Genomic DNA, 17,198 nt, shown 5'->3' with positions numbered 1-17,198 from the left:
TGCTGTTTCATTATATTCTTCCTATTAAAGAGCCTGTAAGTGCTCCTTTGTGCCATGTCTGGAACAAATCAGTTTCAAGTCTGGTATATGACAATAAAATACATTGTATGTGTTTGTTCTCTACTCTTCATTTTAACATTTGTGGTGTCCTATATTGGAGAGGTGCAAATGAAGTAGTGACTCCTGCAGTCATCAGTAAATTAATATGAAAAAAATAACCTGGGGGGCAAACTGGTTTTGAAGTAACTTAAAACAGTGGAAAATTCAATATGCTGCAAACTGTTGGCCCTGGAGACAAATTTGCAGAGCATGGATAGTTGGATATGTGCTCCAAGTTTCATTTTATTCCCCCCAGCAGTACGTAAGATATGACTGGTTATTAAAATGTTTGCCAGGTAATTGCTACTCCCACCTTTGGCCAAACACAGTAATTTTGAAAATGCCAGAGTGGTTTGATGCATTACTCTCTGGAGTTACATCAAAATCAGGTCTGGAGTGTCTAACTTATCATATGCTATTAGACACATACTGACCCACTAACCCTACACAAACTGATTTTGTACAAAATACCATACTTGTGTAGAATATGAGCAAAATGCTGCATTGAAATTCATGTTAAAGGTCACCTTATTGATATACAGTATTCTCAATTAATCCATGTCCAATCATAGGTTAGCAACTGTAACTACGCACAGGTCTGCCAAGCTTTGGTTTTCTCTACATACTGAGGCAGTGTGCATGTGTCTACAGTGAGTGTGATATTTGTCTTAAAGTCTGGAGTGTAGTGTACTTTTTTAGCCTTTCCAAAACCACAAACACAAGAGTAAAAGTGTAAGGAATGCATTAAACAGCGTATGTCTGCTATACATAAACTGCAATTAACTAAGCTTAGTACCTGCAGTAGTGACCAATGGTTATTTACAAGACCAAAGGTGTACTCACATTACAGCGTAAAAAGGGTTTTACTCTGCTTTTTCTGCAGTATTTACCACTGCTAATGTTGCTAGCAGTAGATTGCTGTATTTCAGAGAATGAAGCGAAAGAACAAACCTGATAGCTGCATCTGCATATTGATATTTCACCAAGCAAATATCTTTTTTTTCTGGTCTTGATGAGGCCAGTTTGCTAGTTTGCTAGTTTTGTCCACCAAGGTAAGTGCAATAATGATCAAAGTTCAAATTTGAACTTTTGGTGCACCGCGATATGCACCTGGTGAGATTGCTGACTTTTGCCTATATGAAATATAGCTTTAGCCTCAGTCTTTTAGCATGATTTCATACCATATATGTAGCCATCAAATGCATATTTAAGACAATAAAAAGTCAGCAAGATAAGGCGTTTCAACCAACTCATAGAGCTATCGTTAGTTTAACGAGCTAGCTAGCTACAGCTGTTAAAATCTGCCAGCAACAGTTATCAGAAAGCAGAGGCCTGCTTTTGTGTACCTCTTTTCTGAAATCAGGGACCCACTGTTTAAAAAATTACTAATAATTTTAAGTGGTAATCTGTCATTGTTAATCATTGTAAATTGCCTAGCAACAGTAATTAAGCAGACCAAGGCTTAGTAAAAGGTCAATTAAGATGTGATTAAACAAACTGGATCTATTTTATCATTGTATATACTCACAGAATATCCTTTTTTCACATAAAAGACTCAAATAGACAATTTGATATAGTTTTAAACCTGCACAATATAAAAGTGACCAGTGACACATAGATATTTATCATCACAGCACACCTATATTCACATTCACCACCACACACACGCCCAAACAAACACTGCAGTACTCAGCACACACTTAATATACTGAACATGTTCTTGAAGGAGACAGGTATTAAAAGGGAGTTTATCTTATAGAGGATTCAGGTAAATACACAGCAGTGTGTTGGCCAACAGAGGAGAAGATGCATGAAAGACAAACAACTCCTTTTCTTCCCAGAGAAGGTGTTTACTATTATATCAACACACACACACACTTTCAGACAAACACACAACCTTTATGTACACTCTCATGCAGACTGATTTCTCGCTACACTGAATAGAAAAGCCCGAGGGTCCACTGCCTGGCTGTTCTGAGATCAGTGGTGACGCAATATAAGGAAACACACAGACACACACATACACACCCAAACAACAAAAATCCAGTCTTCATGCTATTTTGACTGTTACTACTGCTACTACCACTGCTGCTACAACAGGTACTACAGTAAATTATACAATATTCAATACTAAACATTTTTATTTTTGGCATTTTTACCTCCATTTGGTGAAGTGACAGACAGGAAACAAGGGGAGAGAGATGGGTATGACATGCAACAAAGGTCCCTGGCTGGAATAGAACCAGGGAGATAGCAGTCATATGGTGTGCATAGTAACCATTCAGCTACCCGAGTGCTAAATGCTTGACATTGCATTGACACTACATGGCCAAAAGAATGTAAACAATGTTTGGTCTATGAATTGTCAGAAAATGGTGAAACATGTCGATCACTGTTTCCCAAAGCCCAAAATGCAACCTCAAATATCTTGTTTTGTCCCAACCAACAGTCCATAACCCAAAGATATTCAGTTTACTGTCATAAAGAAACCAGAAAATATTCATATCTAAGATGCTGGAACCACACAATTTTAGCATTTCTTTCTTAAAAAAATGACTCCAAATGATGAGTGGATTATCAAAATAGTTGGCAATTAATTTAAATTCTGCTAATCTATTACTCTTTCAAAAATCACAGCTATTACTGTAATCCGCTGCCATAACAGCCTCCACTCTTGTGGGAGGGTGTTTCACAGGATTTTGGAGCCTGATAGTTGCAGTGATTTGACAGAAGAGCATCAGTGTTGGCCAACAAGGCCTGGCTCAGAGTGTGTGTTCCAGTTCATCTAAAGGGTATAGGAGGGGGTTAGGCTCATTGCTCTGTGCAGGCCAGTCACATTCTTCCACACCTAACTGTGAAAAACCATTTATTTATGGATATAACTTGAAGAAACAGGAAAGGAACTTCCACACACTGCTGCTACAAAGTTGGAAGCCCACTAGTGTCTAAAATATCATTGTGTGCATGTTGTAGCATTAAGATTTCCCTTCATCAGAACTGAAAGGACTAACCCAAACTACAAAGAACAGAACAAAAGCTCACAAACATAAACCTTTGTGGCCATACAGTGTAAAAAACAAAGTGATCTTTACACATTTAATCATATCAAATACTTCCCACAACTAACTGATGCTGAGCAAGCATGTTCAAAGTGTGTGTTTCTATTTGTGAGGGCATGTGTGAACCCCAGATGGGCTATAATGGGCTTGGGAGGGGAGGTGAGGGCGTATGAACTTTTCCACATCTGTCTCTCCCTGTTTTACCAGTGCAACCATTTAACCTCAACGATGGGAAAGGGAGAAAGAGAGATGGAGAAGAAGTGGTACAGGATGAGATGAGTCTATAGGGCTACATTCACACCACAGGCCTCAATGCTCAATTACAATTTTTTAGTCAGATCCAATCTTTTTGTGTTGATTGTTCACATTCACGTTCTCAACACCGTTGAGCTAAACTGCCGCGCATGTGCAGATTTAGCCGAAATGTGAGCTGCATGGTCAACGTCATTTGTACAACAGTCAAATCATAAACACGGACGACATAGCTGTGCTAGCATAAGCTTCTTCCAGTTTGGTTTGAATAGAAGCTTCTCCATAAATGTCCATCAAATTTAAAACTTCCTCATCGCTCCATCGACCCCTCAAAGTTGCTCTCCTCTGTGTTTATTTTTACCGGGCTGTGAGGTGATGACAGGCAATATGCGCAGGAAAGTGAGATGTTACAAAAACCACATGAATTTCGGATCTGACCGATCTGACAGCGGTTGCATAGCCAGAGATCGGATATCTGATTTGAGTCACTTGGAGGCAAAAAAAAAAAAAAAAAAACAGACATAGAAAGAAAAGGAGAGGAGAGGAGGAGGAAGAAGAGTTAAGGAAGAAACCGAAAGGTCGCCATTTCAGTTCCTGCACTGGTATCCTTGGATAGGAAGTCAAAAAACAACATCCGACCCTCCCTCTATTGCACAACTGAAGTACCCTTGAGGAGAAGGAAGAAGTAGTAGATTTCTCACTCTAGTCTCACTTCTGTCTTTTCTTGCATCTACTCACCTATGCTCAGCTTTCCCCATTTCCCTTTCTCCCTTGATGCTTCTATATCCTTTCTCACCCTCCCGCTATTTTCACCTCTCTCTCTTCTAGTCTCTCTCTCTTCTCACTTTAATTCCTTCTTTGTCTTTCTTCCCCTGGGCCAACAAACTTGGGCGAACACCTAGAGGCTGCTGGAGGGCATCAGAAGAAAAGTGCTGGCTTTGCTGCTCGATGCTAGGAGGAGATCGCTAAGCACGGGGCGGGAGGGTCAAGCTTCATCCAGGAGGTCTATATTATAAAAAGAGAAAGATCCCACCTGAATTTAAAGAATGAGCCAATTCATGTTGCATTTTTCTAGTTATTCTGATCAAACGTACTGTAGGTGTGATGTTCCAAAATCTATCAGAGAGATCTATCTTTTTCAGGAAGTTCTGCCTCAACTCTCATTTCTTTTTCAAGTTGGAAAAACTTAATGAAAAACTTAAACTCATCATGCACATTTCCAGGTCTATATTTTTACTCCGGGGCCCTACTGAAATATTTTTGCATGATTTACAGTTACAAATTTATCTTATACTGGCTCTTTATGCAGCCTCTCAGTTTGAGCCTCTGTCTGAAACAGGCCATTTTAGCTACGTGAGCTGTTGAGGTAACATTGCAAACGAAGAGATCAGGGCCGGCATTTCTACATGTTCACCTTAAGCTTTGTACTTTTGACCATGTTTAACATAAGACATCTGACATTATAACAGTATATAAATAACAGAAAACCAGAAAAAGCATGATATATCGCCTTTAATGTGCACCACTATTGGTATCGCTCTACCAAACACACACCTCATAAGAATCACTACATGGTTTAGGCAGTTAATGTAGCCTGCAAGTTAATTTGCCTGCAAGACATTTGTAAGACCTGTGGGAACAATGAATATAAAAATTGGTTTTACTCTTTCCTTTCTACACATCACGATTTTATTTCTTTCCTCTCACAATCTTTCTTTTTCACTTCTTTCTCTGCCTGTTTAAGCTCTGTCACCTTCAGTTTTCTTGTCTCCCTCTTTCGTTCCACCTGCTGTGCTACTTGTGTGACTATAGCAGCTTTGCTAGGTGTCTTTACAGCACTATAAAGGCCCTTTAACACATGCACTTTACAAGTGTTCTAATAAGTTGTGCCACATGTTTTAGATAACAGTGTAGTAAATGTAACATTTCATTATTGGTTCCTGTGCACAGGGAAATCCAATTTTATAAATGAAATACTGCAAATAAACCAATTCCAGCTGCAATTTTGTAGAAGAGATACATTTAAAGTTGTCTTATCCTTGAATATTTTTTTATTTTCCTCAGGATTGGCAAAAAACAAATCTCGGAAATCTGCCTTAGAAAATTGCATTGTGCATACACAAGACAATCAAAGTTTTCAGCTTTAATTTAAGCCAACATCTTACAGCATGAAAATCCAGTGAGACAGCTTTACCTACAGAATCAACAGCATTTGAGTCTATTAGGGATTAAAATGAAAGCAGAAATTTATCTACTATATCTTGTCCATTTTAATTGCGGTGGCTTGTGTGCTGCCTTTTAAACTGTGTAAAATAGGCCACATAATTAAGACCATTTATTGTTATATTGTGTGGGCGCACAGATTTGTTATCTAGGTGAGGCGCTGAAGCAATAATCAGCCATTTTCTTGCAAAATATGTTTCAAAATCCATTGCAGAAGCAGTCTGTGAGATAACTGAGAATACTCTTCTTTGTCGGTGATGTCATTACACCAGTGTTTTCCTGAGCAGAAAAAACAATCTATTCAGAATAGCCATTTCATGTGTGAAAAGAGTTGAGATGGAATCGTGCGAATGGCAAAAACCAAGGCAGGAACATTGCATCTTCCATGTGTGAAAAGAGTTTTTTAGCGTCGTACCTGACAGCAGCAGAATATTATCATCAGTCACACGCACACACACTAACACACACACACACATGCACACACTTATTCACCAAGTGAATGCTATCTCACCCCTGTGGTGCAGTTATTAGTGTTTGTGGATTTCAGTAATGGACAGAAGGGTTGTGTGTGTGTGTGTCCACTGCCCTTCCCTTGTGTTCACTGCCCACATGCAACAAGTCTTACAAGCAAAGGATTCAGCTGGTGATTTTCGAAATTTTTTCTTATTGTCAACAAATCTTATGTGCAGAGCCAAACCCACAATGAACTCATCCTACTTACAAGTATTATGTGTGTATTCCATGTAAGGCAGAGGTCACTGTGCATGTGCAGCAACATGGCTCCATTTACAAAGCTTTGCCAGCTTGTTGTGCTACATATCACAACCTCTTCACTTTGTACTGAAGTTCTTTGAGAAATTTACAGTGTATAATTTAGCAGCCTACAAAGTTGACTGAAAACGTGATCTCGGTTATTAGTCTTTGGAGCCCTTTTTAAACAAGCTACCGTGCCCAAACTCCTCATGGCAAAGGAACACCTAGTGCAGCGGTGTGACTCATTGAGGTGTTTTTAATATTTCTTAGACAACGACGGAAGTCTACAGCACAGAAGAATAAGATATTTCGTGTTTTGGATACACACACAATACTTGTAAGTAGGACGAGTTCATTGTGGGTTTGGCTCTGCACATGAGATTTGTTGGCAAGCTGAAAAATATAGAAAATCGCCAAACTTGTCTTTTAAGCCTGAATAAAATGCAGTCTAAATTTGGCAAATTTTGATTTAAATCAGGAGCAGCCCAATCAAATTATTAAATCATTCAATACTTCAGTACTTGACAGTTTTTGTTACTACAAAAGCGTTAACATTAGGCTTGATATTCAGCTGTTTATTGGTCAAAAGATTGCTGTTTTCTTGTTTCCTTCTTGTTACGTTTGTGTCTGTTGCTGCCTCCATGAAACTAGATTAATTTATTGTTAAATTTAATTTCACAGCAAGCTTGCATGACCACTGTGCAACCATCCATAATCAGGAAACTCTGTTATCCTATCAGGCTAAAGATCAGAATATGTTCTCACCTTTCATCTTGAGCTATAACAGGTCATGGTTTCACACTAGTGTATGTGTGTGAGTGAGTGTAAAGGAGAGAGTGAGCTGTGTCTGTCATTTCAGGTCAATGAGTACAGTACAGGTATTTTTATGCACAATGACCTATTTGAACTGAGAGAAGGAAAGAGAACACAGGCAACATATACACCTTTTTTAACTTCGTTTAACTATGTTCAAGTATTTTTTAAGCAAAAAGGCCAAAAATTTAATGGTTTCACTTTATCAAATGTGAATGTTATGATAGTTAAGTGAAAATCTTAAAGTTATGGACTGTTGTTCAGACAAAACAGGACATTTAAGTCATCTTAGGTCATTTTATTGATCAGCTAATTTGAAAGTAATTGGCAGATTAATTGACAATGAAAATAATCATTAGTTCCTGCCCTAAAACATACATACACACATACACACAACAGCCCACTCTTCCTTTTTTTAGACACATAACAAGATTACACAGTTTTTAGGCACATATGCATTCACACACTTGCATACACACACATACACACACACACACACACAAACACACCCTTATAACAGGATTAGAGTCCGTATGCCACACACTCGCTGATGCTGAGCTTATTAAATCAATAATTAACAGCCACCCTCAGCTCTGTGTATGAGAGAGTCAATAAGAAGCAGTTTCATCTGCTGGAACAACACGCTGCATCATCCACCACTCTTATCCTTGTTGATCTAAAATGACCCCACTTACTTCATCTATTCATCTTTTATACCAGGCTGTGAAAAGTGCTGATTACACCGAGTGTTACCAGTCTTGACTTTTTAAAGTGATGTTGTGATTAGTGGTGCAGCAGCATGTTTTTATGGAGGCCAATATTACTAGTTTTAGATTGAAAGCTTTTCTCATGTTTGCCTTCAGTTTCATTATTATGTGCTGGCAACACTCTTCTGACTGACCTTTAAAAATGAAAGGGAATTTCTCCCTGTCAAATGTTAATACGCTCACAGTTGGTAACACGGCAAGAATGTGAAACAGATGCGCTAAATGTGATGCAAAAAGTTGACATTGCATTTCTATATAATTAGATCATTCGCCATTGTAACAACCCAGTTTCACCATCGGTATTATTAAAGATATTATTGAAGTAGATCAGACAATTCCATGCTAATATACTGTACAACAAAGAAAGTGAAATGAACTTCAGTGGCTATTTTTGGCTAGTTAAAAGAAAAAAACAACTGTTTCAGAAAGCAGCTGTTAAATTGATACATTTCATGTGAACGAACCACTTTCAGACTTAGTAATGTCTTAGTAATTATGTTATTTGTCAGACAATATCTGTTGCTATCTGTTAGGTCACCTCTATAAATGTCATGTCACCTTCAGCAGAACAAAGCCCCGAACTTGAATTACGTTTCTCCTTATTTACTGTAAGACTGCACTGAGGTTTTGCGCTGGTAAAAATGGAAGAAAAACAGTGTTGCTGAAATGGTGTGTTTGGGCTCAGGCAGTATATATTTTAAGGCGTTTATCACAGCAGACTGACCACTGCGGCAGAGGAAACTGTCTGAAATTTAACAGCTAGGAAAAGCAGGTATAAAATCCGTGGCACTGTTTTAGCAGACACACACACACACACAGAGGGAGAGAAACTGTAAGCAGGGAGAAAAAGTAAGTGGGAAAGAGAGAGAGAGAGAAACAGGCACTACAAAGTTACTTTACTTAGCAACATAAGACAAAAGAGCAGGAAGAGCAACAATCTGTTATTTTTCACATGACTTCACCTTTCTGTTTCCCTCATATCCCTCCTCCCTATTTTTCTGATATGATTAAAGCAGCCAATTATAGTTATAAAGTAGACTGTTGCATCATCTGTTTACCGAAACAACCTCATCAGTTTTAAAGTTTTACCAAAAGCCTCCCTCTGCTCTTTCATCAACTCATTCAATCACTGATTGACAACTGACTGAGTATTGCAGGATGAACATGCTCGCAGATCTAAAAGTGTCTTTTCTTCAACCCGTATTCCAAATCCAGCAGCGAAAAAAGACTTTTGTTTGTGCTCCGTTGTTTTCCAGACAAAACCGTCTGGCATCAGTTCTTAATGCAAATCAGATGAACTGCTGCTGGGCTCATTTACATTAGTAGTTTAGTAAATACCCCGCTGAATTAAACAATTGTGGTGACACATAAATTTGTGCCCCTAACGATAGTTTGCAACAGGTTTATATCTCTTTAAGGTCATCAGACTCCATGTGGTAAGGAGAATGTTAACAGGGTCATTAGTCTCGTCCTAATGGGTGCAACAAACTAACAGGAGCGTAAGGGAGCTGTCAATCAAGCAGTCTGTACACGCCCACACAGTCCTCACAGGAGGTCTAATCAGCCAAAATAAGTGGAAGCACCTTTTTGGGTTTACCATAAGTGCACAGGGCATTTAAAGATCCTTTTAAGTATTATGTCTTAAATTAAATAAAATAACCTGAATACGTGCCAGCAGATCATTATTTTAACAATACAGCATTAGGTTTAATAAGGACTTTAATTCAACTTGACAACACTCTTCTTAAGAGAGACAATTACTGGTGTTGCACTGCGCTTTGGGAAGAGTTAATAATGTCATCCGAGTACGCTGCAAAATATGTATGCAGCTCCAGCATATCCCTTGTGGCCTGCATAATAAAGACAAAAGCTTTGATGTGTGGATTTTATTTACCTCACATTACGTGCAGCCAGTTCATAGAGCTTTCCCAAAGGAAGGACTAAACATAACACTTTCAAAAAAGGTAGATGATTGAAAAAGAAAATTGTGGTATTAGTGTTGGTCCATTCACTTATCTTATTAGTTAAAGTCAATACTTTATCCAGCAGCAAAAGCTGACATTAAAAAAGAACATTACTAATACAAATGAAGAAAAAAATATTAGTTCTTGATATGGGAAACTGCAGACTCAAAATATAACTAGATATTGAAATTAATAAGTAAAATGTCCCAATAATTATTGTATATTACTTAACATACTGTAGCTGGCATGAGGGAGAAACTGTCCTATAGTAGAAAACAATAACTGTCTGATATCAGATGTTTAATTAAGCTCACCTTGTCATCTTTAACTACAGTTTATAATATATAAGCTTAGCCAGAGAGAAACATTTACCATCATGTAATGTATGAGACCTCATCCACAGCAAACCTGTTCAGATTTTCTTGATAGATCAAGTTTGGATTCTGCATTTTGTCTTTTAGTGGTATCTGATGTGGCAGTAGTAACAGGTTTGGGAGATCTTGTCAACCGGCAGAGACGTAACAATGACTACTGCCTTTTTCCTCACCTTCACTACACTTCCACTTAAACAGTGTCCCTGTAGCTGCTGCAAAGGTCACAAGAACCAGTGTCTCTACCAGCAGCTACATTTACAAAAGTGTGCACAGATTCGACAGCCTGAAGAAATCTGCACATCATCAAAATTGATTTATAAAAATATCTGAACACTAAACTACTACAGCAATAAATGGATAATAAAATGGCCAATTTTGAAATTGATACACTTACAAATCTATTTATATGTTTAATTCTGTATTTATAAGGTTGGAATGGAAAGGACTGTGAATCAATAGGAGAAACTTCATGGAGTGTGAAATAGAAGTGGATGTTATTGAGACTGAGGCTTTATTGTTTGGTGGTCATAGTACTGGTGTGACCAATAGGAGAAGATTTGCTGAGTGGCAGCACATCACAGCAGCAATGAACATAACTTCCTTTCTTCTTTTATTTATCTGTTATCTATTTTGATGTACAGCTGCTTTCCAAAGAGAATAGGTTAAAAGAGAGAGACAGAGAGAGAGAGAGAGAGAGAGAGAGAGAGAGAGAGAGAGAGAGAGAGAGAGAGAGAGAGAGAGAGAGAGAGAGAGAGAGCGAGAAGCTATTCTGGAAACTGAATGAAGTGGTTGGAAATCAAAACTGACACCAAGAAGCATGATGCTATGCGTATTGGCAGACTGAGCTGTAGTTGTGTCTGGCAGGGGTCAACAGTCACTGGAGCTCCCTGCCCTTAACGAGTGTCTGACTTTCTATAACTGGAAACTGCCTCATCGTTAGTGTTTTTCCTCGGAGGGCGGGAGACGCAGATCCGAAGGTGGATAAAGCTGCTTCAAATAACCGGGCTGTTCCTCGAGCGTGAAGCGTCAAGCGTGTCATTTCTGCAACTTTCCGAAACAGACGAGCCAACATTCACACCCACTTAACGTAGTGATTGACCAGGTGCAGAGGTGAGAAAGGAGTCAGGCTTGTAACTTCTCTCTCTAGCTCTCCTTTTTCATTCATGACACCATTATTTCTGTCACTTTTCATTTGAACAAACGAGTGCAACACTATGAATGTCTTTCAAGAGAGACTGTCTGAAAATATTTAGGTATTTAACTGATATCGTGTTTCCCCAAACTCAACCCTCAAGCTGCTGCTGTGTTGCTTTGAAATGCTGCCAATATAGAAAGGATATCAGTCTCAAAAGGCAGCCAGTGGACGTTACTCTGCAAGTGATTGGATCAACCTTTGACCTTTGGTATATAATTGGCACTAGAATGAACAGCAATCACTAGACAAATGTACCAATGTGCTTAAGGTCTGCTTCTGCTTAAGCAGATGTTCACCTGCTGCCTCTTAGGAGTTAAGAGGCAGCAGAGTCAATGTAAAGTGCTGGTCTTTGTTGACATAAGGCACGCTACGAAAGAAGTGCCTGGTGCACCTGTAGCACACTTGGATACTGGCTGGGATTTAAAAGAATACATCATCACAGGTGGACGTGTTGGCTGCGATGAAAACCATGGCCAATCACATCAACTCCTTTCATCATTTTAGAAAGCAGCAGGATTCCAGTAGAAGGTTTTTTTTTCTCTGAGAAAACAAATATTCTGGTTCGGTGCATGTGCAGACTTCTAAGCGTGAATATATCGTCGCCCAGTATGCTGCCAAGGGTAGATGTCTCCTTTAAAGTTGAATTCATGCTTCTGGACATATTGAAACTTTCACCATGTTTTTTTTATGAGTAGCACTGTGGATTTTTATTTGGCATCCAAAAGATCCACTGGTTAAAATATCACTGAAGGGCCGTGTGAAGTGAAGTGCAGGTGAAGAGACAACCTGAGTGAGCCTCGCCAGGTTCATGTTGCACTTTGGGCTGTGCAACAAAAATGGAGCTCAATATGTTATCTGTTACAGGAGTTGCATACACATCCCTCAGGCTTCCCTTTGTGCCTACGCAGTGTTTACAAATGAAGCCACAAATTAATTAATATGCAGATGTAGATACCTTTTCCGGTGTGCAAAAATGGAAAGAAAAACCAAGCCGAAACAAGCAATACACCCACGTCTCACCACACGGTGAGGCAGAGTGAAGTCTGTTTGTCACCGTCAAAAAATGTTTTGATTTCTTAGCATTAAATAAATAATTGAAATATATTAAAATACATCAAAAAACAGCTGAAAATATTTAGTTTAAATTCAATACACTGCATGGGTATTAATGTGTGTATTGACTGTTGAAAGCTGAGACTCAATTTTTGATGTTTCACTTCAAAGGAAACATTTGCATACTGGGTAGGGGATGTCAAGGAGCTTCAGGTTAAGTGAGCTTTGAGGGAAATAAGGAATTAAAGGGACTAAATGGTCTTGTTTGGAGAGCTGGAACACATCCCGTATGCTGGATTCACTCATCTGTCAACTCTATTGCTCAGCAACACTAACATTCCCTCGCCAAGCCAGTGTGTGTGTGTGTATGTGTGTGTGTGTGTGTGTGAAGGATGGTAGATGGGACAGGATGTTCGACTCCGCTCATATCCCCATCCATTTTTCTAGCACCAAACCATTCTCTGTCCCCTGTAGTCCATCTATTCACCTCTCTACAGACACTCTCTCTTTAACTGTGATTACTTTGCTCTCACTTCTCTTGCTCATCCGTCCTTGGAGGGGCACTGGGCCATTACAACTTTTTTCCTCACAATGTGTGTGTGTGTGTGTGTGTGTGTGTCTTAGAGAGTTTGTGTGTGTGTGTGTGTGTGTGTGTGTGTGTGTGGTAATAGCATAGTAAATCTGCAGAGGTCTTTTTCCACTCTGCTGTGAGAGCGGCGTTTTATCATGCTGTGCTGTTTTATTGGAGCAGACAAAACACACACACACACATTCATGCACAGACGGACGCAAAAGTATTACTTGTGTGTTAAGTTAATGTTAATTTGCCGAATTTAAAAAAAAAACTTGAAAGATACATATGCTTTTTGGGATTTTCTGTTATTTACATCCTGTTATGATGTTGGATGTCTATGTTAAACATGGTCAAAGTTCCAAAACTTGAGGTTGACGTATGTAGAAATGTTTCAGCCTCTGAACGCTCTGTTTGCAACATTTTTTTCCACTTTGCCGACAAGTTGTCGCTAAGGTTTTTCCATGTGTTGTTTGTGTTGTCCGTTCTCATATATCGGATCAGATTCGGACTCAAAAATTGACAGATGTTTTTGAGAAGTTGACATTTCGAGTAAAGAACGAGAGAAAAGTAGTGAAATCCTACTACTATAGTTTATTTCATAGATTGTTGACGTAGCCTCCTGAGCCGCCAGAAGTCGGCCGAGATGTAGCTTCCAGAAGCTAACGGAGGTCAGTATGAGATAAATGAATTTTTGAACTCATGCGAAGATATTCCAGTAGAGTCCCAGATTAGAAATATATACCTGGAAATGAGCATAATACGTCCCCTTTGAGTTAAAATATCACAGAGTTGTAGCAGAAAAATGCAAATAATAGCAAATATTAATTTGAAAATACAAAATGTAAAACAACAAATTATGTCAACACGCAATTACATCCATGCAAACATTGGCGCACACACACATACACACCAAACACACACACAAGCTGTCTGGCAGTAATTCAGCGCACTATTGATTCACTTTCCATCTATAATTCAGGATACAACACATATATGCGCGCGCGTGCACACACACACACACACACACACACACACACACACACACACACACAGACTGGCAGTTTCTGAGAAGTAGGAAGACAAGAAACACAACACCACTGACTGTGTATAAACTTAGATACACCGACACACACACACACACACACACACACACACACATATACATCTACACAAGTCTAGCCAGCAGAAACCAGGAGTTCATTCATCTCAACCTTGTCTTCACCTCTTCATCACTCCCTCGTTCCTCCTCCTCCTCCATGTCTCCTCTCCTTCTTCACTCTCTGAGCACATCACTCCAACTCAGCTGAGGTGCCACCCTTCCCCCCCTCACCTCTCACTCATCTTCCTCTTCCTTTGTTTCCTTTTTCACCCTAATGGACGGCTCATGGTGTCTCCACGATAAAAAAACAGGTTCCTCTAAGGAGCATAAACCTGCTCAATAAAGTATCATTAGATGGTGATATTCATGGAAACAATAGACATATCAGCCATATCAAATTTTTAGTAATTTGTCTAATATTTGTCAAGAGTTCTTACGCAAGAGCAAACAACAGACATCAATCTACTGAATGAGCATGGACACAGAGAGACTAAAATAAGATAAAGCAAATGACAAACACCTAAAATAGAAATGACAGGTAAATTAACAGGAAATAATACATAAATGCACTCCCAGTTGTTGATATTTTTGTTAATTTCTCATGCTGCAACCTGCAGGGATTAGTTCCTACTTCAGAGTCACAGTAAGAGCCAATAACAACTTATTAACTGCTATTTATAAAAAATCTCCCACTGCTTCACACACCAGCACACACACACACACACACACACACACAAACACACGCATATATCCTCAGTCTTTTCCTTTTAGTAGCCACTTCATAAAGTGTGTTTGTTTCTGTTTAAATACAGGGTCACTGAAGCAGTGTGAACACTGAACACAGCAATCAGTGTAAATCATGTGCGTTGTTGCTCTTACTAACTTGATCCCAGTTGGAAAGTTTTAGCAAGGGTCTTGGCAAGGGTTTTGTTCTTTCACGCTTTGATGGAAGTTCAATAAAAAAGATCTTTCCCACGCTGTCAAAATCCCTTTTCATTCACAATTGTGACGTCAACATATCTGGCCAATGATCTTTATGCCTACGTTCTTCCAGCCAGTCAGTCCTTTGATGCTGTTCTTTAAATATCACTGTGTTTATGTCATTGTTCCATGATTGTGGAGATTCAACTGAGAGGATCCTTCATCATTGTGCTGCTTTACTCCACCTATCTATCATTGTTATGGGCCTATGATTAAAAGGGGACTTAACATGCTTTTTTTTGGATTTACACGTATATACAGCTTTAATGTCAGATATCTATGTTAAACATAGTTCCAAAACATGAGGTGAACGTATGTAAAATGCCGCCTTCAAGTCAAAAGCCCGAGATTCATCCTGCTCTGAATGCTCCGATTGCAAACTTAGCTCTACTTCCTCCTCTGACCACAGCAGATATTTTGCGCATGCCCACAAATGGCAGTCCGCTCTGTAGCCTCTGTTGCTAAGGTTGTTGTTAAGGTTGTTCCATGGATTGTCTACGTCGTCCACTTGCATATTTCATATCGAATTCAAGCTCTAACTTATACGGATGTATTCGAGCAGTTTATATTTCAAGTAAAGAATGGTAATAAGAGAAATCTGATGACTATTGTTTGTTTACATCGCCTTCAAGGCCGGACACTGGCAAATCAGGACAGAGTGGGCTCATTGGGAGGGGGGCCTTAAAGAGACAGGAGCTAAAACAACCTGTTTCAGACAGAGGCTGAACTGAGGGGCTGCATAAAGGGCCAGTATAAGATAAATAAGGATTTTTTTGAACTGTAAATCATACAAAGATATTTTAGTAGAGCACCAGAATATAATTATAGACTTGGAAATGTGCATGATATGTCGTCTTTAATGATAATGCATCACGTCAATGGCATCTAATCACCAAAGTCCTTTTCTGTTGTTAATCTCAATAAATGTCGTTATACACTTCCAATTGATTTCTTCTTATCGAACTATTAAGTGTGGGTTAAATAAACAACACTGTAATACATGTTCTCTTGTGATACCTCACTTACAGTTGATATCAACCCTAAATACTCCCTGAATACAGACCAAATTGCGCCCAGATCATTGAGGCCTGCTGAGTACTCTAGTCTTGGTCTTATTTACACATTCAAATTCAGATCTGTACTCAAAACACACGTTTTGTATTGTGGATTTGTGCATGAAAATGTATAAAAGTGAATTTAGTTTGTTGTCCACAAACATTCACTTGACAACTTTGTTTTTTTTTCCACTTCTCAAAACCTAATAATTTGCATTTGTCAGTCCTAAAAAAATGCGTAAATAATGTGTGCATCACTTACACTAATGGAAATATATGTGTAAACCTTCCAAGAACTATAAAGTAACACAGAATAACTGCTACATGCTCCTAGAGCAGAGCTGTCAAACTGAATTATCATTGTTCACACATACACAAACACAGTTATCTTTAATCTGTCCTTTAGACTTTTGCACAATGTCACATAAACTTTCATCTTCACATTGAATATTCTTTGTGATTATACTCCATGATGTACTTTCATGGCTTCAAGTCATGCTTCTGCATCGAGGGTGTTTGACTGAGTGAACGACTGAGAAAGAGGCATTGACAGAAAGAGAGAAAGATAGAGCAAGATGAGAAGGAGTAGCGACAGCAAGCTTTAGTACAGAAAGCTTGGGGATCACATGCATATTCATAAGACTCATTTCCATCTGAGCTGTGAAAGAGTGGCTATGCAAAAAGAAATAAACACATACACACATACAGCAGAGCTTGTTAAATATGCAAGCTGTTCAGCGGTGGAGTTGTGAAAAGGATGGATGTCTTACCTGATTGAGAATCCAAAGTGTCGAAGCAGGAGACGCGAAGAAAGGCGGGGGGGGGGGAGAGAACAGAGGAGAGAGAGAAGAATTAGTATCAGGATTTACTGACAAAATGAAGCTCTCTAAAGTTTAAATGTAGCTTATAATGTACTAACTCTAACAACTGAGCTTAC

At 38.9% G+C, this 17,198-nt stretch overlaps 1 protein-coding gene across 3 annotated transcripts in view; it reads right to left on the bottom strand.

The window, feature by feature from the left end:
- The window catches only part of LOC121906809 (E3 ubiquitin-protein ligase SH3RF3-like), a 103,326-nt gene that overhangs the window by 38,912 nt on the left and 47,216 nt on the right, over nt 1-17,198 (bottom strand). The window lies entirely within an intron of this gene.

Source organism: Thunnus maccoyii, chromosome 11 (genome assembly GCF_910596095.1).
Source record: "Thunnus maccoyii chromosome 11, fThuMac1.1, whole genome shotgun sequence".
Lineage (NCBI taxonomy): Eukaryota > Metazoa > Chordata > Actinopteri > Scombriformes > Scombridae > Thunnus > Thunnus maccoyii.
Note: the sequence above shows the minus strand (reverse complement) of the source record. Positions and strands in the feature narration are given on the sequence as shown.